We start from the raw sequence: 24243 nt of genomic DNA, 5'->3' as shown, positions 1-24243 counted from the left end.
CGCAAACGCGCTCTAACACGTTTCTGTACCCCAATCTCGACCCTAGGCCTCACCGGGAGCCGAACCCTAACCCTAGCTCCAACCCTGACCCTGAACGCTAAGCCTCACCTGCAGCCTGAACCCTGATGCCTACGCTACAGATAAGTCGCGCCCTGCAACGAAAACGCCCCCTAACACATATGCGTACCCCATTCGCGAACCGGGGCCTCACCGGGAGCCTAATCCTAACACTAAGTCCAACCCTTACCCTGAACCCTAAGCCTCACCCGCATCCTGAACCCTGAGGCCTACCGTAACGATAAGCTACGCCCTGAAACTCACACGCCCCCTAACATATATACGTACCCCAGTCTCGACCCACAGCCTCACCGGCAGCCTAACCCTAACCCTAGCTCCAACCCTGACCCGGAAAAATAAGCCTCACCCCCAGCCCGTTACATGAGACCTACCCTAAGTATAAGCCGCGCCCTGCAACGCACACGCCCCCTAACACGTATTCGTAACCCAATTTCGACCCTAAGCCTTACCGGGACATGAACGCTAACGCTAGCTCGAAGCTTGACCTTAACCTTAAGCCTCACAGGAAGATTTAACCGTGAGGCCTACACTAACGATAAGCCACGCCCTGCAACGCACACGCCCCCTAACACGTATCTGAACCCCAATCTCGACCCGAATCCTCACCGGGAGCCTAAACCTAACCCTAGCTTCAACTCTGACCCTGAACCCTAAGCCTCACCTGCAGCCTGAACCCTTAGGCCTACCCTAACGATAAGCCACGCCCTGCAAGGCACACGCCCCCTAACACGTATCTGTACCCCAATCTCGACCCTAGGCCTCACCAGAAGTCTAACCCTATCCCTAGCTCCAACTCTCACCCTGAACACTAAGCCTCACCCGCAGCCTGAACCCTGAGGCCTAAACTAACGATAAGCGGCGCCCTGCAAAGCACACGCGACCTAAAACGTATCCGTACCCCAATCTCAACCCTAGGCCTCACCGGGACCCTAACCCTAACCCGAGCTCCAATCCTGACCCTGAAACCTAAGCCTAATCCGCAGCCTGATCCCTGAGTCCTACTCTAACGATAAGCCGCGCCGAGCAACTCACACGCCCCTTACATGTATCCGTACCCCAATCTCGATCCTAGACCTCACCGGGAGCCAAACACTAACCCTAGCTCCAACCCTGACCCTGAACGCTAAGCCTCACCTGCAGCCTGAACCCTGAGGCCTACGCTAACGATAAGCCACGCCCTGGAACGAAAACGCACCCTAACTCATATCCGTACCCCAATCTCGATCCTACGCTTCACCGGGAGCCTAAACCTAACCCTAAGTCCAACCCTTACCCTGAACACTAAGCCTCACCCGCAGTCTGAACCCGGAGGCCTACCATAACGTTAAGCCGTGCCCTGCAATGCACACGCCCCCTAACATTTATCCGAACCAAATTCTCGACGCAAAGCCTCACCGGGAGCGTGAACCTAACCCTAGCACCAACTCACCCTGAGCCCTAAGCCTGAAACGCAGCCTGAACCCTGAGGCCTAACATAACGATAAGCAGTGCCCTGCAACGCACACGCCCCCTAACACGTATGCATACCCCAATCTCGACATTAAGCCTCACCGGGAGCCTATCCAAAACCATAGCTCCATCCCTGACACTGAACTATAAGCCTCACCCGCAGCCTGAACTCTGCGCCCTACCCTAATGATTATCCACGCCCTGCAACGCTCACGCCCCCTAACAAGTATCTGTACGCCAATATCGACCGTAAGCCTCAGCGGGAGCCTAACCCTAACCCTAGCTCCAACCCTGACCCTGAAAACTAAGATTCTCGCACAGCCTGAACCCTGAGGCCTAGCCTAATGATCCGCCGTGCCCTGCAATGCACACGCGACATAAAACGTGTCCGTACACCAATCTCGACCCGAAGCCTCAACGGGAGCCTAAACCTAACCCTAACTCCATCCCTGACCCTAAATCCAAAGCCTCACCCACAGCCCGATACTTGAGGCCTACCCTAACGTCAGCCGTGCCCTGCAATTCACACGGCCCCTAACACGTATCCATACCCCAATCACGACCCAAAGCCTCACGGGGAGCCTAAACCTATGCCTAGGTCCAAACCTGACCCTGAACCCTAAGTCTCAACCGCAGCGTGAACCCTGAGGCCTACCCTAAGGTAAAGGCGCGCCCTGCAACGCACACGCCCTTAACATGTATCCGTACCCCAATCTCGACCCAAAGCCTCACCGGGAGCCTAACACTAACCCTAGCTCCAACCCTGACCATGAACAATAAACCTCTCCTGCAGCCAGAACACTGAGGCCTACACTAACAATAAGCCGCTCCCTGAAAAGCACACTCTCCGAACACCTATCCGTACCCCAATCTCGAACATAGGCCTCAGAGGGAGCCTAACCCTAAACCTAGCTCCAAACCTGACCCTGAAATCTAAGCCTCACCCGGAGCCTGAACCCTGAGACCTACCTTAATGATAAGCCGCGCCCTGCAACGCACACGCCCCCTAACACGTATCCGTACCCCCATCTCGACCTGAAGCCTCACCGGGAGCCTAAACCTAACCCTAGCTCCAAATCTGACCCTGAACCCTAAGCCTCACCCGCAGCCTGAACCCTGAGGCCTACCCTAACGATGACTCACGCCCTGCAACGAACACGCCACCTAACACGTATCCGTACCCCAATCTCGGCCCTAAGCCTCACCGAAAGCCTAACCCTAACCGTAGCTTCAACTCTCACCCTGAACAGTAATCCTCACCTGCAGCCTGAATCCTGAGGCCTAACATAATGATAAGCAGCGCCCTGAAACGCACACGCCCCCTACCAAGTATCCGTACCCCAATCTCGAAACTAGGCCTCACCGGGAGCTTAACCCTAACCCTAGCTCCAAACCTGACCCTGAACTCTAAGCCTCACCCGCAGCCTGAACCCTGAGGCCTACCGTAACGACAAGCCATGCCCTGCAACGCACTCGCCCCCTAACACGTATACGTACCCCAATCTCGACCCTAAGCCTCACCGGAACCCTAACCCTAACCCTAGCTCCAACCCTGACCCTGAACCCTAAGCATGACCCGCAGCCTGAAAACTGAGGCCTACCCTAACGATAAGTCGCGCCCTGAAACGCAAACGCGCTCTAACACGTTTCTGTACCCCAATCTCGGCCCTAGGCCTCACCGGGAGCCGAACCCTAACCCTAGCTCCAACCCTGACCCTGAACGCTAAGCCTCACCTGCAGCCTGAACCCTGATGCCTACGCTACAGATAAGTCGCGCCCTGCAACGAAAACGCCCCCTAACACATATCCGTACCCCAGTCGCGAACCGGGGCCTCACCGGGAGCCTAATCCTAACACTAAGTCCAACCCTTACCCTGAACCCTAAGCCTCACCCGCATCCTGAACCCTGAGGCCTACCGTAACGATAAGCTACGCCCTGAAACTCACACGCCCCCTAACATATATCCGTACCCCAGTCTCGACCCACAGCCTCACCGGCAGCCTAACCCTAACCCTAGCTCCAACCCTGACCTGGAAAAATAAGCCTCACCCCCAGCCCAATACATGAGGCCTACCCTAAGTATAAGCCGCGCCCTGCAACGCACACGCCCCCTAACACGTATTCGTAACCCAATTTCGACCCTAAGCCTTACCGGGACATGAACGCTAATGCTAGCTCGAAGCTTGACCTTAACCTTAAGCCTCACAGGAAGATTTAACCGTGAGGCCTACACTAACGATAAGCCACGCCCTGCAACGCACACGCCCCCTAACACGTATCTGAACCCCAATCTCGACCCGAATCCTCACCGGGAGCCTAAACCTAACCCTAGCTGCAACTCTGACCCTGAACCCTAAGCCTCACCTGCAGCCTGAACCCTTAGGCCTACCCTAATGATAAGCCACGCCCTGCAAGGCACACGCCCCCTAACACGTATCTGTACCCCAATCTCGACCCTAGGCCTCACCAGAAGTCTAACCCTATCCCTAGCTCCAACTCTCACCCTGAACACTAAGCCTCACCCGCAGCCTGAACCCTGAGGCCTAAGCTAACGATAAGTGGCGCCCTGCAAAGCACACGCGACCTAAAACGTATCCGTACCCCAATCTCAACCCTAGGCCTCACCGGAAGCCTAACCCTAACCCGAGCTCCAACCCTGACCCTGAAACCTAAGCCTAATCCGCAGCCTGATCCCTGAGTCCTACTCTAACGATAAGCCGCGCCGAGCAACTCACACGCCCCTTACATGTATCCGTACCCCAATCTCGATCCTAGACCTCACCGGGAGCCAAACACTAACCCTAGCTCCAACCCTGACCCTGAACGCTAAGCCTCACCTGCAGCCTGAACCCTGAGGCCTACGCTAACGATAAGCCACGCCCTGGAACGAAAACGCACCCTAACTCATATCCGTACCCCAATCTCGATCCTATGCTTCACCGGGAGCCTAAACCTAACCCTAAGTCCAACCCTTACCCTGAACACTAAGCCTCACCCGCAGTCTGAACCCGGAGGCCTACCATAACGTTAAGCCGCGCCCTGCAATGCACACGCCCCCTAACATTTATCCGAACCAAATTCTCGACGCAAAGCCTCACCGGGAGCGTGAACCTAACCCTAGCACCAACTCACCCTGAGCCCTAAGCCTGAAACGCAGCCTGAACCCTGAGGCCTAGCCTAATGATCCGCCGCGCCCTGCAATGCACACACGACCTAAAACGTGTCCGTACCCCAATCTCGAACCGAAGCCTCAACGGGAGCCTAAACATAACCCTAACTCCATCCCTGACCCTAAATCCAAAGCCTCACCCACAGCCCGATACTTGAGGCCTACCCTAACGTCAGCCGTGCCCTGCAATGCACACGGCCCCTAACACGTTTCCGTACCCCAATCTCGACATTAGGCCTCCCCGGGAGCCGAATCCTAACCCTAGCCCCCACCCTTTCCCTGAACACAAAGCCTCACCTCCGGCCTGAACCCTGAGGACTACCCTAACGATCAGCTGTGCCCTGCAATGCACACGCCCCCTAACACATATCCGTACGCCAATCGCGAACCTACGCCTCACTGGGAGCCTATCCCGAACCCTAAGTCCAACCCTTACCCTGAACCCTGAGCCTCAGCTGCAGGCTGAACCCTGAGTCCTACCCTAAAGATAAGCCGCGCCAAGCAACGCACACTTCCCCGAACACGTATCCGTACACCATTCTCGACCATAGGCCTCACCGTGAGACTAAACCTAACCCTAGCTCAACCCTGACCCTGAACCGTAAGGCTCACCCGCAGCCTGAACCCTGAGGCCTACCCGAACGATAAGCCACGCACTGCAACGCACACGCCCCCTAACACGTATCCATACCACAATCTCCACCCTAGGCCTCACCGGGAGCCTAACGTTAACCCTAAGTCCAACCCTGACCATGAAACCTAAGGCTCAACCGCAGCCTGAACCCTGAGGCCTACCCTAACGATCAGCCGTGTCCTGCAATGCACACGCCCCCGAACTCGTATCCGTACCCCAATCTCGACCCTAGACCTCAGGAAGATCCTAACCCTAACCGTACTGCCAACCCTGACCCTGAACCCTAAGCCTCACCCGCAGCTTAAACCCTGAGACCTACCCTAACGATAAGCCGCGCCCTGCAACGAAAACGCCCCCTAACACATATCCGTACCCCAATCGCGACCCTAGGCCTCACTGGGAGCCTATCCCTAACCGTAAGTCAAATCCTTACCCTGAACCCTTAGCCTCACCCGCAGGCTGAACCCTGAGGGCTACACTAATGATAAGCCGCGCCCTGCAACACACACACCCCATACACGTATCCATAACCCAATCTCCACCATCGGCCTCACCGGGAGACTAAACCTAACCCTAGCTCCAACCCGGACCCCGAACTCTAAGCCTGACCCGCAGCCTGAACCCTGAGGCCTACCGTAACGATAAGCCACGCCCTGCAACGCACACGTTCCCTAACACGTATCCGTACCCCAATATCAACCCTAAGCCTCACCGGAAGCCTAACCCTAACCCTAGCTCCAACCCTGACCCTGAACCCTAAATACCACCCGCAGCCTGAGAACTGAGGCCTACCCTAACGATAAGTCGCGCCCTGAAACGTAAACGTGCCCTAACACGTTTCTGTACCCCAAACTCGACCCTAGGCCTCACCGGGAGACGAACCCTAACCCTAGCTCCAAACCTGACCCTGAACGCTAAGCCTCACCTGCAACATGAACCCTGATGACTACGCTACAGATAAGTCACGCCCTGCAACGAAAACGCCCCCTAACACATATCCGTACCCCAGTCGCGAACCTGGGCCTCACCGGGAGCCTAATCCTAACCCTAAGGACAACCCTTACCCTGAACCCTAAGCCTCACCCGCATCCTGATCCCTGAGGCCTACCCTAACGATAAGCTACGCCCTGAGACTCACACGCCCCCTAACATATATCCGTACCCCAATCTCGACCCAAAGCCTCACCGGGAGCCTAACCCTAACCCTAGCTACAACCCAGACCCTGATAAATAAGCCTCACCCCCAGCCCGATACATGAGGCCTACCCTAAGTATAAGCCTCGCCCTGCAACGCACACGCCCCCTAACACGTATTCGTAACCCAATTTCGACCCTAAGCCTCACCAGGAAACGAACGCTAACGCCACCTCGAACCTTGACCCTGAACCTTCAGCCTCACAGGAAGACTGAACCGTGAGGCCTACACTAACGATAAGCCACGCCCTGCAACGCACACGCCCCCTAAAAGGTATCTGTACCCCAATCTCGACCCGAATCCTCAACAGGAGCCTAAACCTAACCCTAGCTTCAACTCTGACCCTGAACCCTAAGCCTCACCCGCAGCCTGAACCCTTAGGCGTATCCTAACGATAAGCCATGCCCTGCAAGGCACACGCCCCCTAACACGTATCTGTACCCCAATCCCGACCCTAGGCCTCACCAGAAGTCTAACATTATCCCTAGCTCCAACTCTCACCCTGAACACTAAGCCTCACCCGCAGTCTGAACCCTGAGGCCTAAGCTAATGATAAGCAGCGCCCTGCAATGCACACGCGACCTAAAACGTATCCGTACCCCAATCTCAACCCTAGGCTTCACCGGGAGACTAACCCTAACCCGAGCTCCAACCCTGACCCTGAATCCTAAGCCTAATCCGCAGCCTGAACCCTGAGGCCTACTCTAACAATAAGCCGCGCCGAGCAACTCACACGCCCCTTACATGTATCCGTACTCCAATCTCGATCCTAGACCTCACCGGGAGCCAAACACGAACCCTAGCTCCAACCCTGACCCTGAACGCTAAGCCTCACCTGCAGCCTGATCCCTGAGGCCTACGCTAACGATAAGCCACGCCCTGGAACGAAAACGCACCCTAACTCATATCCGTACCCCAATCTCGATCCTACGCTTCACCGGGAGCCTAAACCTAACCCTAAGTCCAACCCTTACCCTGAACACTAAGCCTCACCCGCAGTCTGAACCCTGAGGCCTACCATAACGTTAAGCCACGCCCCGCAATGCACACGCACCCTAACATTTATCCGTACCAAATTCTCGACGCAAAGCCTCACCGGGAGCGTAAACCTAACCCTAGAACCAACTCTCACCCTGAGCCCTAAGCCTGAACTGCAGCCTGAATCCTGAGGCCTAACGTAACGATAAGCAGTGCCCTGCAACGCACACGCCCCCTAACACGTATGCATACCCCAATCTCCACCATAGGCCTCACGGGGAGACAAAACCTAACCCTAGCTCCAACCCTGACCCTGAACACTAAGCCTCACACTCAGCATGAACCCTGAAGCCTACCGTAACCATAAGCCGCACCATGCAACGCACACGCCCCCTAACACGTATCCGTACCCGAATCTCAACCCTAGCCCTAAGCGGGAGCCTAACCCTAACCCTAGCTCCAACCCTGACTCTAAACCCTGAGCCTCACCCGCAGCCTGAACCATGAGGCCTACCCTAACGATATGCCGCGCCCTGCAACAAAAACGCCCCCTAACACATATCCGTACCTCAATCGCGACCCTAGGCCTCACTGGGAGCCTAACCCTAACCGTAAGTCCAATCCTTACCCTGAACCCTAAGCCTCACCCGCAGGCTGAACCCTGAGGGCTACACTAATGATAAGCCGCGCCCTGCAACACACACGCCCCTAACACGTATCTGTACCCCAATCTTGACCCTAGGCCTCAGCGAGAGCTTAACCCTAACCTAGATCCAACCCTGACCCTGAACACTAAGCCTCACCCGCAGGCTGAACCCTGAGGGCTACACTAATGATAAGCCGCGCCCTGCAACACACACGCCCCTAACACGTATCTGTACCCCAATCTTGACCCTAGGCCTCACCGGGAGCCTAACCCTAAACCTAAGTCCAACCCTTACCCTGAAACTTAAGCCTCACCCTCAGCCTGAACCCTGAGGCGTACCCTAACGATAAGCCGCGTCATGCAACACACACGCCCCCTAACACGTATCCGTACCCCAATCTCCACCTTAGGCCTCACAAGGAGACAAAACCTATCCCAAGCTCCAACCCTAAACCTGAACCTTAATCCTCACCCTCAGCCTGAACCCTGAGGCTGACCCTAACGATAAGCCACACCATGCAACGCACACGCCCCCTAACACGTATCCGTACCGCAATCTCGACCCTAGCCCTAAGCGGGAGCCTAACCTAACCCTAGCTCCAACCCTGACTCTGAACACTAAGCCTCACATGGAGCCTGAACCCTGAGGCCTACCCTAACGATATGTCGCACTCTGCAAAGAAAACGCCCCCTAACACATATCCGTACCCCAATCGCGAACCTAGGCCTCACTGGGAGCCGAACCCTAACCCTGAGGCCCACCCTCACACTGAATCCTAAGCCTCACCGGCAGACTGAACCCTGCTTCCAAACATAACGATCAGCCGTGCCCTGCAATGCACATGCCCTCAAACATGTATCCGTACCCCAATCTCGACCCTAGGACTCAGCGAGAGCCTAAACCTAACCCTAGCTCCAACCCTGACCATGAACACTAAACCTCACCCGCAGCCTGAAGCCTGAGGCCTACCCTAATGATAAGCCGGGCTCTGCAAGGCACACGCCCCCTAACACGTATCCGTACCCCAATCTCCACCATAGGGCTCACCGGGAGACAAAACCTAACCCTAGCTCCAACCCTGACCCTGAAACCTATGCCTCATCCGCAGCCTGAACCCTGAGGCCTACCCTAACGATAAGTCGCACCATGCAACGCACACACCCCTAACACGTATCCGTACCCCAATCTCGATATTAGTCCTCCCCGGGAGCCTAACCCTAACCCTAGCTCCAAGCCTGTCCCTGAACACAAAGCCTCACCCGCAGCCTGAATTCTGGGACCTACCCTAACGATAAGCCGCGTCCTGAAACGCACACGACCCCTCACACGTATCCGTACCCGAATCTCGACCCTAGTCCTAACAGGGATCCTATCCCTATCCCTAGCTACATACCTGACCCTGAACACAAAGCCTCACCCGCAGCCTGAACCCTGAGGCTTACCCTAACGATATGCCGTGCCCTGAAACGCTCACGCCGCCTAACACGTATCCATATCCCAATCTCGACACTAGGCCTCACCGGGAGCCTAACCATAACCCTAACACCAACCCTGACCATGAAACCTAAGCCTCACTAGCAGCCTGATCCCTGAGGCCTACCCTAACGATCCGCCGTGCCCTGCAATGCACACGCCCCTTAACACGTATCCGTACCCCAATCTCGACCCTAGGCCTCAGCGAGAGCATAACCCTAACCCTAGCTCCAACGCTGACCCGGAACACTAAGCCTCACCCGCAGCCTGAACCCTGAGGCCTACCCTAACGATATGCCGCGCCCTGCAACGAAAACGCCCCCTAAAACATATCCGTACCCCAATCCCAACACTAGGCCTAACCGGGAGCCTAACCCTGACCCTCAGTCCAACCCTTACCCTGAACCTTAAGCCTCACCGGCAGCCTGAACCCTGAGGCCTACTCTAACGATAAGCCGGGCCATGCAACGCAGACGCCCCCTAACACGTATCCGTACCCAAATCTCCACCATAGGCCTCACGGGGAGACTAAACCTAACCCTAGCTTCAACCCTGACCCTGAACCCTAAGCCTCACCCTCAGCATGAACCCTGAAGCCTACCGTAACCATAAGCCGCACCATGGAACGCACACGCCCCAAAACACGTATCCGTACCCCAATCTCAACCCTAGCCCTAAGCGGGAGCCTAACCCTAACCCTAGCTCCAACCCTGACTCTGAACACTAAGCCTCACCCGCAGCCTGAACCCTGAGGCCTACCCTAACGATATGCTGCGCCCTGCAAGGAAAACGCCCCCTAACACATATCCGTAACGCAATCGCGACCCTAGGCCTCACTGGGAGCCTAACCTTAACCCTAAGTCCAACCCTTAACCGTAAACCCTAATCCTCAACTGCAGCCTGAACCGTGAGGCCTCCCCTAACGATAATCCGCGCCCTGCAACGCACACGCCACCTAACACGTATCTGTACCCCAATCTCCACCACAGGCCATATCGGGAGACTAAACCTAACCCTAGCTCCAACCCTGACCCTGAAGCCTAAGCCTCACCCACAGCGTGAACCCTGAGGCCTACCCTAACTATAAGCCGCACACTGCAGCGCACACGACGCCTAACACGTATCCGTACCCCAATCTCGACCCTAGGCCTAACCGGAAGCCTAACCGTAGCTCCATCCCCGACCCTGAACCCTAAGCCTCACCCACAGACTGAACCCTGAGGCCTACACTAATGATAAGCCGCGTCCTGCAATGCACACGCCCCCTAACACGTATCCGTACCCCAATCTCGAAGCTAGGCCTAACCGGGAGCCTAACCCTAACCCTAGCTCCATACCTGACCCTGAACACAAAGCCTCACCCACAGCCTGAACCCTGAGGCCTACCCTAACGATAAGCTACGCCCTGAAACGCACACGCCGCCTAAGACGTATCCGTACCACCATCTCGACCCTAGGCGTCACAGGGAGCCTAACCCTAACCGTATTTCCAACCGTAACCATGAACACTAAGTCTCACCCGCAGGCTGAACCCGGTGGGTTACCCTAACGATCAGCCATGCTGTGCAATGCACACGCCCCCTAACACGTATTTGTACCCCAATCTCGACCCTAGGCCTCAGCGAGAGCCTACCCTTAACCCTAGCTCCAACTTTTACTCTGAAACCTAAGCCTCACCCGCAGCCTGAACCCTGAGGCCTACCCTAACGATAAGCAGCACCCTGCAAAGCACACGCCCCCTAACACGTATCCGTACCCCAATCTCGACCCTAAGCCTCACCGGGAGCCTAACCAAATCCCTAGCTCCATCCCTGACCCTGAACCATAAGACTCACCCGCAGCCTGAACCCTGAGGCCTACCTTAACGATTATCCGCGCCCTGCAATGCTCACGCCCCCTAAAACATATCTGTACCCCAATCTCAACCGTAAGCCTCAGCGGGAGCCTAACCCTAACCCTAGATGCAACCCTGACCCTGAAAACTAAGACTCACCCACAGACTGAACCCTGAGGCATAGCCTAATGATCCGCCACGCCTGCAAAGCACACGCGAACTAAAATGTATCCGTACCTCAATCTCGACCCGAAGCCTCAACGGGAGCCTAAACCTAACCCTAACTCCATCCCTGACCCTGAATACTAAGCCTCACCCGGAGCCGTATACCTGAGGCCTACCCTAACATCAGCCGTGCCCTGCAATTCACACGCCCACTAACACGTATCCGTACCCCAATCTCGACCCAAAGCCTCACGGGGAGCCTAACATTAACCCTAGATCCAACTCTGACCCTGAACGCTAAGCCTCACATGCAGCCTGAACCCTGAGGTCTACGCTAACGATAAGCGGCGCCCTGCAACCCACACGCCCCCTACCAAGTATCCGTACCCCAATCTCAACCCTAGGCCTCACCGGGAGCCTAACCATAAACCGAGCTCCAACCCTGACCCTGAAAACTAAGCCTCATCCGCAGCCTGAACCCTGAGGCCTACTGTAACGATAAGCCGCGTAGTGCAACTCACACGGCCCCTTACACGTATCCATACCCCAATCTCAACCCTAGGCCTCACGGGGAGCCTAACACTAACCCTAGCTCCAACCCTGACCCTGAACAGTTAGCCTCGCCCTCAGCCTGAACCCTGAGGCCTACCCTAACGATCAGCCGTGCCCTGCAAAGCCCACGCCCCCTAACACGTACCCGTACCCCAATCTCGACCCTAGGATTCAGCAAGAGCCTAACCGTAACTCTCGCTCCAACCCGGGCCCAGAACTCGAAGCCTCACCCACAGCCTGAACCCTGAGGCCTACCCTAACGATAAGCTGCGCCCTGCAACGAAAACGCCCCATAACACATATCTGTAACCAAATCGCGACCCTAGGCCTCACCGGGAGTCTAACCCTAACCCTAAGTCCAACCCTTACCCTGAACCCTGAGCGTCACCCGCAGCCTGAACCCTGAAGCCTACACTAACAATAAGCCGCGACATGCAAAGCACACGCACCCTAACACGTATCCGTACCCCAATCTCCACCATAGGCCTCACCAGGAGACTAAACCTAACCAAAGCTCCAACCCTGACCCTGAAACCTAAGCCTCACCCACAGCCTGAACCCTGAAGCCTACCCTAACGAAAAGCTGCGCCCTGCAACGAAAACTCCCCCTAACACATATCCGTACCCCAATCGTGACCCTAGGCCTCACCGGGAGCCTAACACGAACACTAAGACCAACCCTTAACCTGAACACTAAGCCTCACCCGCAGCCTCAACCCTGAGGCCTGCCCTAACGATAAAATGCGCCCAGCAAGGCATACTCCCCCTAACACGTATCCGTACCCCAATCTCCACCATAGGCCTCACCGGGAGACTAAACCTAGCCCTAACTCCAACCCTGACCGTGAACCCTAAGCCTCACCTGCAGCCTGAACCCTGAGGCCTACCCGAACGATAAGCAGAGCCCTGCAACTAAAACGCCCAGAAACACATATCCGTACCCCAATCACGAACCTAGGCCTCACCGGCAGCCTAACTCTAACCCTAAGTCCAACACTTACCCTGAACATTAAACCTCACCCGCAGCCTCAACCCTGAGGCCTACCCAAACGATCAGTTGTTCCCTGGTATGCACACGCCCCCTAACCTATATCCGTACCACAATCGCGATCCTAGGCCTCACCGGGAACCTAACCCTAACCCTAGCTCCAACCCGGACCCTGAAACACAAGCCTCACCTGCAGGCTGAACCCTGAAGCCTACCAGAATGATAAGCCTCGCCCTGCAACGCACACGAGCCCAAACACGTATCCGTACCACAATCTCGACCTTAGGCCGCAACAGGAGCCTAACCCTAATCCTAGCTCCAACCCTGTGCCTGAACACAAAGCCTCACCTGCAGCCTGAATTCTGAGGCCTACCCTAACGATAAGCCGCACTCTGGAACGCACACGCCCCATAACACGTATCTGTACCTCAATCTCCACCCAAGGCTTCATGGGGAGACTAAACCTAACCCTAGCTCCAAACCTGACCCTGAACACTAAGCCTCACCTGCAGCCTGAACCCTGAGGCCTACCATAACGATAAGTCACGCCCTGCAATGCACACGACCACTAACATGTATGCGTACCACAATCTCGACCCTACGCCACAACGAGGGCCTAACCCTAAACGTAGCTCCAACCCTGACTATGAACACTAAGCCTCACCCGCACCCTGAACCCTCAGGCCTACCATAACGATCAGCCGAGCCCTGCAATGCACACGCCCACTAACACGTATCCGTACCCCAAACTCGACCCTAGGCAAAAGCGAGAGCCTAACCCTAACCCTAGCTCCAACCCTGACCATGAACCCTAAGCCTCAACCGCAGCCTGAACCCTGAGGCCTACCCTAACGATCAGCCATGTCCTTCAATGATAACGGCCCCTAACTCATATCCGTACCGCAGTCGCGACCCTAGGCCTCACTAGGAGCCTAACCAAAACCCTCAGTCCAACCCTTACCGTAAACCTTAAGCCTCACCCGCAGCCTGAACCCTGAGGCCTAACATAACGATCAGCCATGCCCTGCAATGCACACGACCCCTAACACGTTTCCGTACCCCAATCTCTACATTAGGCCTCCCCGGGAGCCGAATCCTAACCCTAGCCCCAACCCTGTCCCTGAACACAAAGCCTCACCTGCAGCCTGAACCCTGAGGGCTACCCTAACGATCAGCTGTGCCCTGCAATGCACACGCCCCCTAACACATATCCGTACCACAATCTCGACCCTAGGCCTCACCGGGAGCCTAACCCAAACCCTAGCTCCAACCCGTACCCTGAACCCTGAGGCCTACCTTAACGATCAGCCGTGTCCTGCAATGCACACGACCCCGAATATGTATCCGTACCCCAATCTCGACCCTAGGCCTCAGCGAGATCCTAACCATAACCCTACCGCCAACACTGACCCTGAACCCTAAGCCTCACCCGCAGCTTAAACCCTGAGGCCTACCCTAACGATAAGCCACGCCCTGCAACAAAAACGCCCCCAAACACATATCCGTACCCCAGTCACGAACCTAAGCCTCACCGGGAGCCTAACCCTAACCCTAAGTGCAACCTTTACCCTGAACCCTAAGCCTCACCCAAACCCTGAACCCTGAGGCCTACCCTAACTATCAGCGGTGCCCTGCAATGCACACGCCCCTTAACACGTATCCGTACCCCAATCTAGACCCTAGTCCTCAGCAATAGCGTAACCCTAACCCTAACTCCAACAATGACCCGCAACACAAAGCCTCACCAGCAGCCTGAACCCAAAGGCCTACTCTAACGATAAGCCGCACCCTGCAACGAAAACGCCCCCTACCACATATCCGTACCCCAATCGCGACCCTAGGCCTCACCGGGAACCTAACCCTAACCCTAAGTCCAAAACTTACCCTGAACCCTAAGCCTCACCCGCAGGCTGAACCCTGAGGCCTACACTAACGATAAGCCACGCCCTGCAATGCACACGATCCGTAGCACGTATCCGTAACCCAATCACCACCATTGGCCTCACCGGGAGACTAAACCTAACCCTAGCTCCAACCCTGACCCTGAAAACTAAGCCTCACCCGCAGCCTGAACCCTGAGCTCTACCCTAATGATAAGCCACGCCCTGCAATGCACACGTCCCCTAAAATGTATCCGTACCACAATCTCGACCCTAGGCCTCACTGGGAGCCTAACCCTAACCCTAGCTCCAACCCTGACCATGAACCCTAAGCCTCACCCACAGCCTGAACCCTGAGGCCTACCCTAACGATAAGCTGCACCCTGCAACGCACACGCCCCCAAACACGTATCCATACCACAATCTCGACCCTAGGCCTCACCGGGAACCTAACCCTAACCCTAGCTCCAACCCTGACCATAAACCCTAAGGCTCACCCACAGCCTGAACCCTGAGGCCTACCCTAACGATAAGCCGCACCATGCAACGCACACGCCCCTTAACACGTATCCGTACCCCAATCTCAACCCTAGGACTCAGCGAGCGCGTAACCCTAACCCTAGCTCCAACCCTGACCCGGAACCCGAAGCCTCACCTGCATCCTGAACCCTGAGGCCTACCCTAACGATAAGCTGCACCATGCAACGCACGCGCCCCCTAACACGTATCCGTACCCCAATCTAGACCCTAGCCCTAACCGGGAGCCGAACCCTAACACAAGCTTCAACCCTGTCACTGAACACAAAGCCTCACCCGCAGCCTGAATTCTGGGGCCTACCCTAACGATAAGCTGCACCCTGCAACGCACACGCCCCCTAACACGTATCCGTACCCCAATCTAGACCCTAGCCCTAACCGGGAGCCGAACCCTAACACTAGCTTCAACCCTGACCCTGAACCCTAAGCCTCACCCACAGCCTGAACCCTGAGGCCTGCCCTAACGATAAGCCGCGTCCTGCAACGCACACGACCCCTAACGCGTATCCGTACCCGAATCTCGATCCTAGGCCTAACTGGGAGCCTATCCCTAACCCTAGCTCGATCCCTGACCCTGAACACAAAGCCTCAAACGCAGCCTGAACCCTGAGGCCTACGCTACCGATAAGCCGCACCCTGCAACACACACGCCCACTAACACGTATCCGTACCCAAATCTTGATCCTAGGCCTAACCGGGAGCCTAACCCTAGCTCCATCCCTGACCCTGAACCCTAAGCCTCACCCGCAGCCTGAACCCTGAGGCCTGCGCTAACGATAAGCCACGCCCCGCAACGCACACGCCCCCAAACACGTATCCATACCACAATCTCGACACTAGGCCTCAACGGGAGCCTAAACCTAACCCTAGCTCCAACCCTGACCATGAACACTAAGCCTCACCCGCAGCCTGAACTCTGAGTCCTACCATAACGATGAGCCGTGCCCTGCAATGCACACGCACTATAATACGTATCCGTACCCCAATCTCGACCCTAGGACTCAGCAACAGCCTAACCCTAACCCTAGCTGCAACCCTTACCCTGAACCCTAAACCTCACCCGCAGCCTGAACCCTGAAGCCTACCCTAACGATGAGCCACGCTCTGCAACCCACACGCCCCCTAACACGTATCCGTACCCCAATCTCCACCATATGGCTCACAGGGAGATAAAACCTAACCCTAGCTCCAACCCTGACCCTGAACCATATGCCTAATCCGCAGCCTGAACACTGAGGCCTACCCTAATGATAAGCCGCACCATGCAACGCACACGCCCCCTAACACGTATCCATACCCCAATCTCGACATTAGTCCTCCCCGGGAGCCTAACCTTAACCCTAGCTCCCACCCTGTCCCTGAACACAAAGCCTCACCCATAGCCTGAATTCTGGGGCCTACCCTAATGATAAGCTGCACACTGCAAGGCACACGCCCCCTAGCACGTATCTGTACCCCAATCTAGACCCTAGCCCAAACCGGGAGCCGAACCCTAACACTAGTTCCAACCCTGACTCTGAAGCCTAAGCCTCACCCACAGCCTGAACAGTGAGGCCTACCCAAACGATAAGCCACGTCCTGCAACGCACACGACCCCTAACACGTATCCGTACCTGACTCTCGACCCTAGGCCTAACTGGGTGCCTATCCCTAACCCTAGCTCCATCCTTGACCCTGAACACAAAGCCTCACCCGCAGCCTTAATCCTGAGGCTTACCCTAACGATATGCCGCGCCCTGAAACGCACACACCGCCTAACACGTATCCGTACCAAAATCTCGACCCTAGGCCTCACCGGGAGCCTAACCCTAACCCTAGTTCCAGCCCTGACCATGAACCCTAAGCCTCACACGCAGGCTGAACACTGAGGGCTACCCTAACGATCAGCCATACCGTGCAATGCACACGCCCCCAAACTCGTATCCATACCACAATCTCGACTCCAGGCCTCACCGGGAGGCTATCCCTAACCCTAACTCCAACCCTGACCATGAACCATAAGCCTCACCCGCAGCCGGAACCCTGAGGCCTACCCTAAGGATCAGCCGTGTCCTGCAATGCACATACCCCCTAACACGTATCTGTACACCAATCTTGACCCTAGGCCTCAGCTAGAGCGTAACCCTAACCCTAGCTCCAATCCTGACCCAGAACCCTAAGCCTCACCCCCAGCCTGAACCCTGAGGCGTACCCTAACGATAAGCCGCACCCTGCAACGAAAATTACCCCTAACACAAATCCGTACCCCAATCGCGACCCTAGGCCTCACCGGGATCCTAAACCTAACCCTAAATCCAACACTTAGCCTGAACCCTAAGCCTCACCCGAAGCCTGAACCCTGAGGCCTACCCTAACAATAAGCCACGCCATGCAATGCACACGCCCCCTAACACGTATCCATACCCCAATCTCCACCATAGGCCTCACCGGGAGACTAAACCAAATCCTAGCTCCAACTCTGAGCCTGAAAGCCCAGCCTCACACGCAGCCTGAACCCTGAGGCCTACCCTAATGATAAGCCAGGCCCTGAAACACACATGCACCCTAGCACGTATCCGTACCCCAATCTCGACCCTAGGCCTCACCGGGACACTAACACTTACCCAATTCCATCCCTGACCCTGAACACTAAGCCTCACCCGCAGCCTGAACCATGAGGCCTACCCTAACGATAAGCAGCGCCCTGCAACGAAAACGCCCCCTAACACATATCCGTACCCCAATCGCGACCCTAGGCCTCACTGGGAGCATAACCCTAATCCTAAGTCCTACCCTTACCGTAAACCCTAAGCCTCCACCGCAGCCTGAACCCTGAGGCCTACCCTAAAGATAAACCGAGCCCTGAAATGCACATGCCCCCTAACTCGAAGCCGTACGCTAATCTCCACCATAGGCCTCACCGGGAGACTAAACCTAACCCTAGCTCCAACCCTGACCCTGAACACTAAGCCTCACCCGCAGCCTGAACCCTGAAGCCTACCCGAACGATAAGCCGCACCCTGCAATGCACACGCCGCCTAACACGTATCCGTACCCCAATCTTGACCCTAGGCCTAACCGGGAGCCTAACCCTACCTCCATCCCTGACCCTGAACACTAAGCCTTACACGCAGCCTGAACCCTGAGGCCTACCCTAATGATAAGCCACGCCCTGCAACGCACACGCCCAGTAACATGTATCCTTACCACAGTCTCCACCCTAGGCCTCACCGGGAGTCAAAACCTAACCCTAGCTCCAACCCTGACCCTGAACCCTACGCCTCACCCTCAGCATGAACCCTGAAGCCTACCGTAACTATAAGCCGCACCATGCAACGCACACGCCCCCTAACACGTATCCGTACCCCAATCTCGACATTAGTCCTCCCCGGGAGCCTAACCCTAACCCTAGCTCCAACACTATCCCTGAACACAAAGCCTCACTCGCAGCCTGAATTCTGGGACCTACCCTAACGATAAGCCGCGTCCTGCAATGCACACGACCCCTAACACATATCCGTACCCGAATCTCGACCCTAGTCATAACAGGGAGCCTATCCCTAACCCTAGCTCCATCCCTGACCCTAAACCCTAAGCCTCACCCGCAGACTGAACCCTGATGCCTACCCTAACGATAAGGCACGCCCTGCAATGAAAACGCCCCATAACACATATCCGTACCCCAATCGCAAACCTAGGCCTCACCGGGAGCCTAACCTTAACCCTAAGGCCTACCCTCACCCTGAACACTAAGCCTCACCCAAAGCCTGAACCCTGAGACCTACCCTAACGATAAGCCACGCCATGCAACGCACACGACCCCTAACACGTATCCGTACCACAATCTCGACCCTAGGCCTCACCGGGAGCCTAACCATAACCCTAGCTCCGACCCTGACAATGAACCCTAACCCTCACCCGCAGCCTGAAACCTGAGGCCTACACTAACGATCAGCCATGCCATGCAATGCACACGCCCCCTAACAGCTATCCGTACACCAATCTCGACCCTTGGACTCAGCGAGAACCTAACCCTAACTCTCGCTCCAACCCTGGCCCGGAACTGGAATCCTCACACACAGCCTGAACTATGAGGCCTACCCTAACGATAAGCTGGGCTCTGCAACGCACATGCCCCCTAACATGTATCCGTACCCCAGTCTCCACCATAGGGCTCACCGGGAGACAAAACCTAACCATAGCTCCAACTCTGACCCTGAACACTAAGCCTCACCCTCAGCATGAACCCTGAGGCCTACCCTAATGATAAGCCGCACCCTGCAACGCACACGCCCCCAAACACGTATCCATACCACAATCTCGACCCTAGGCCTCACCGGGAACCTAACCCTAACCCTAGCTCCAACCCTGACCATAAACCCTAAGCCTCACCCACAGCCTGAACCCTGAGTCCTACCATAACGATCAGCCGTGCCCTGCAATGCACACGCCCCCTAACACGTATCCGTACCGTAATCTCGAACCTAGGACTCAGCGAGAGCCTAACCCTAACACTAGCTCCAACCCTTACCCTGAACAGTAAAACTCACCCGCATCCTGAACCCTGAGGCCTACCTTAACGATAAGCCGCACCATGCAACGCACACGCCCCCTAACACGTATCCGTACCCCAATCTAGACCCTAGCCCTAACCGGGAGCCGAACCCTAACACAAGCTTCAACCCTGTCCCTGAACACAAAGCCTCACCCGCAGCCTGAATTCTGGAGCCTACCCTAACGATAAGCCGCACCCTGCAACGCACACGCCCCCTAACACGTATCCGTACCCCAATCTAGACCCTAGCCCTAACCGGGAGCCGAACCCTAACACTAGCTTCAACCCTGACCCTGAACCCTAAGCCTCACCCACAGCCTGAACCCTGAGGCCTGCGCTAACGATAAGCCACGCCCCGCAATGCACACGCCCCCAAACACGTATCCATACCACAATCTCGACACTAGGCCTCAACGGGAGCCTAAACCTAACCCTAGCTCCAACCCTGACCGTGAACCCTAAGCCTCACCCGCAGCCTGCACCCTGAGTCCTACCATAACGATGAGCCGTGCCCTGCAATGCACACACACTATAACACGTATCCGTACCCCAATCTCGACACTAGGACTCAGCGAGAGCCTTACCCTATCCCTAGCTGCAACCCTTACCCTGAACCCTAAACCTCACCCGCAGCCTGAACCCAGAGGCCTACCCTAACGATCAGCTGTGCCCTGCAATGCACACGCTCCTTAACACGTATCCGTACCCCAATCTTGACCCTAGGCCTCAGCGAGAGCATAACCCTAACCCTAGCTCCAATCCTGACCCTGAACCCTAAGCCTCACCCGCAGTCGGAACCCTGAGGACTACCCTAACGATAAGCTGCAGCCTGCAACGAAAACGCCCCCTAACACATATCCGTACCCCAATCGCGACCTTAGGCCTCACTGGGAGCCTAACCCAAACCCTAAGTCCAACCCATACCGTAAACCCTAATCCTAACCGCAGCCTGAACCCTGAGGCCTACCCTAACGATAAGCCGCGCCCTGAAACGCACACGCCCCCTAACACGTAGCCGTACACCAATCTCCACCATAGGCCCCACCAGGAGAGTAAACCTAACAATAACTCCAACCCTGACTCTGAACCCTAAGCCTCACCCGCAGCCTGAACCCTGAGGCCTACCCTAACGATAAGTCGAACCCTGCAACGAAAACGCCCCCCAACACATATCCGTACCCCAATCGCGACCCTAGGCCTCACCGGGAGACGAACCCTAACCCTATGTCCAACACTTACACTGAAACCTAAACCTCACCCGCAGCCTGAACCCTGAGGCGTACCCTAACGATAAGCCGCGCCATGCAACGCACACACCCCCTAACACGTATCCGTATCCAAATCTCCACCATGGGCCTCACCGGAATATTAAACATAACCGTAGCTCCATCCCTGACCCTGAACCTGAAGCCTCACCCTCGGCCTGAACCCTGAGGCCTACCCTAACGATAAGTCGCACCCTGCATCGAAAACGCCACCTAACACATATCCATACCCCAATCGCGACCCTAGGCCTCACTCGGAGCCTAAACATAACCCTAAGTCCAACCCTTACCGTAAACTTTAAGCCTCAACCGCAGCCTGAACCCTGAGGCCTACACTAACGAAAACCCGGGCCCTGCAATGCACACGCCCCCGAACACGTATCCGTACCGCAATCTCCACCATAGGCCTCACCGGGAGACTAAACCTAACCGTAGCTACAACCCGCACCCTGAAACCTAAGCCTCACCCTCAGCCTGAAAACTGAGGCCTACCCTAACGATAAGACGCGCCCTGCAACAAAAAAGCCCCCTAACATATATCCATACCCCAATCAGAACCCTAGGCCTCACAGGGAGCCTAACCCTGACCCTAAGTCCAATCCTTACCCTGAACGCTAAGCCTCATCTGAAGCCTGAACCCTGAGGCCTACCCTAACGATCAGCCATGCCCCACAATGCACACGCCCCTTAACACGTATCCGTACCCCAATCTCGACCCTAGGCCTCAGCGATAGCGTAACCCTAACCCTAGATCCAACCCTGAACCGGAACCCTAAGCCTTGCCCGCAGCCTGAAACCTGAGGCCTAACCTAACGATAAGCCGCGCCTTGCAACGAAAACGCCCCCTAACACATATCCGTGCCCCAATCGCGACCCTAGACCTCACTGGGAGCATAACCCTAATCCTAATTCCTACCCTTACCGTAAACCCTAAGCCTCCACCGCAGCCTGAACCCTGAGGCCTACCCTAAAGATAACCCGAGCCCTGAAATGCACACGCCCCCTAACTCGAAGCCGTAGGCTAATCTCCACCATAGGCCTCACCGGGAGACTAAACCTAACCCTAGCTCCAACCCTGACCCTGAACACTAAGCCTCACCCGCAGCCTGAACCCTGAAGCCTACCCGAACGATAAGCCGCACCCTGCAATGCACACGCCGCCTAACACGTATCCGTACCCCAATCTTGACCCTAGGCCTAACCGGGAGCCTAACCCTAGCTCCATCCCTGACCCTGAACACTAAGCCTTACACGCAGCCTGAACCCTGAGGCCTACCCTAATGATAAGCCACGCCCTGCAACGCACACGCCCCCTAACACGTATCCGTACCACAATCTCCACCCTAGGCCTCACCGGGAGCCTAAACCTAACCCTAGCTCCAACACTGACCATCACCCCTAAGCCTCACCTGCAGCCTGAACCCTGAGGCATACCCTAATGATCAGCCATGCCCTGCAATGCACACACCCCCGAATACGTAACCGTAACTCAATCTCGACCCTAGGACTCAGCGAGAGCCTAACACTAACCCTAGCTCCAACCCTGACCCTGAACACTAAGCCTCACCTCGAGCCTGAACCCTGAGGCCTACCCTAACGATAAGCCGCACCCTGCAACGAAAACGCCCCCTAAAACATATCCGTACCCCAAACGCGAACCTAGGCCTCACTCGGAGCCGAACCCTAAGCCTAGCTCCAACCCTGACCATGAACCCTAAGCCTCACCTGCAGCCTGAACCCTGAGTCCTAACATAACGATCAGTCGTGCCCTGCAATGTACACGCGCTCGAACACGTATCAGTATCCCAATCTCGACCCTAGGCCTCAGCAAGAGCCTAACCCTACACCTAGCTCCAACCCTTACCCTGAATCCTAAATCTCACCCGCAGCCTGAACCCTGAGGCGTACCCTAACAATAAGCTGGGCTCTGCAACGCACATGCCCCCTAACATGTATCCGTACCCCAATATCCACCATAGGGCTTACCGGGAGGCAAAACCTAACCCTAGCTCCAACCCTGACCCTGAATCCTAAGCCTCACCCTCAGCATGAACCCTGAAGCCTACCGTAACTATAAGCCGCACCATGCAACGCACACGCCCCCTAACACGTATCCGTACCCCAATCTCGACATTAGTCCTCCCCGGGAGCCTAACACTAACCCTAGCTCCAACACTATCCCTGAACACAAAGCCTCACCCGCAGCCTGAATTCTGGGGCCTACCCTAACGATAAGCCGCGTCCTGCAACGCACACGACCCCTAACACGTATCCGTACCCGAATCTCGACCCTAGTCATAACAGGGAGCCTATCCCTAACCCAAGCTCCATCCCTGACCCTGAACCCTAAGCCTCACCCGCAGCCTGAACCCTGATGCCTACCCTAACGATAAGGCACGCCCTGCAATGAAAACGCCCCATAACACATATCCGTACCCCAATCGCAAACCTAGGCCTCACCGGGAGCCTAACCTTAACCCTAAGGCCTACCCTCACCCTGAACCCTAAGCCTCACCCGCAGCCTGAACCCTGATGCCTACCCTAACGATAAGGCACGCCCTGCAATGAAAACGCCCCATAACACATATCCGTACCCCAATCGCAAACCTAGGCCTCACCGGGAGCCTAACCCTAACCCTAGCTCTGACCCTGACAATGAACCCTAACCCTCACCCGCAGCCTGAAACCTGAGGCCTGCGCTAACGATAAGCCACGCCCCACAATGCACACGCCCCCAAACACGTATCCATACCACAATCTCGACACTAGGCCTCAACGGGAGCCTAAACCTAACCCTAGCTCCAACCCTGACCGTGAACCCTAAGCCTCACCCGCAGCCTGCACCCTGAGTCCTACCATAACGA

Source organism: Kogia breviceps, chromosome 7 (genome assembly GCF_026419965.1).
Source record: "Kogia breviceps isolate mKogBre1 chromosome 7, mKogBre1 haplotype 1, whole genome shotgun sequence".
Lineage (NCBI taxonomy): Eukaryota > Metazoa > Chordata > Mammalia > Artiodactyla > Physeteridae > Kogia > Kogia breviceps.
Note: the sequence above shows the minus strand (reverse complement) of the source record.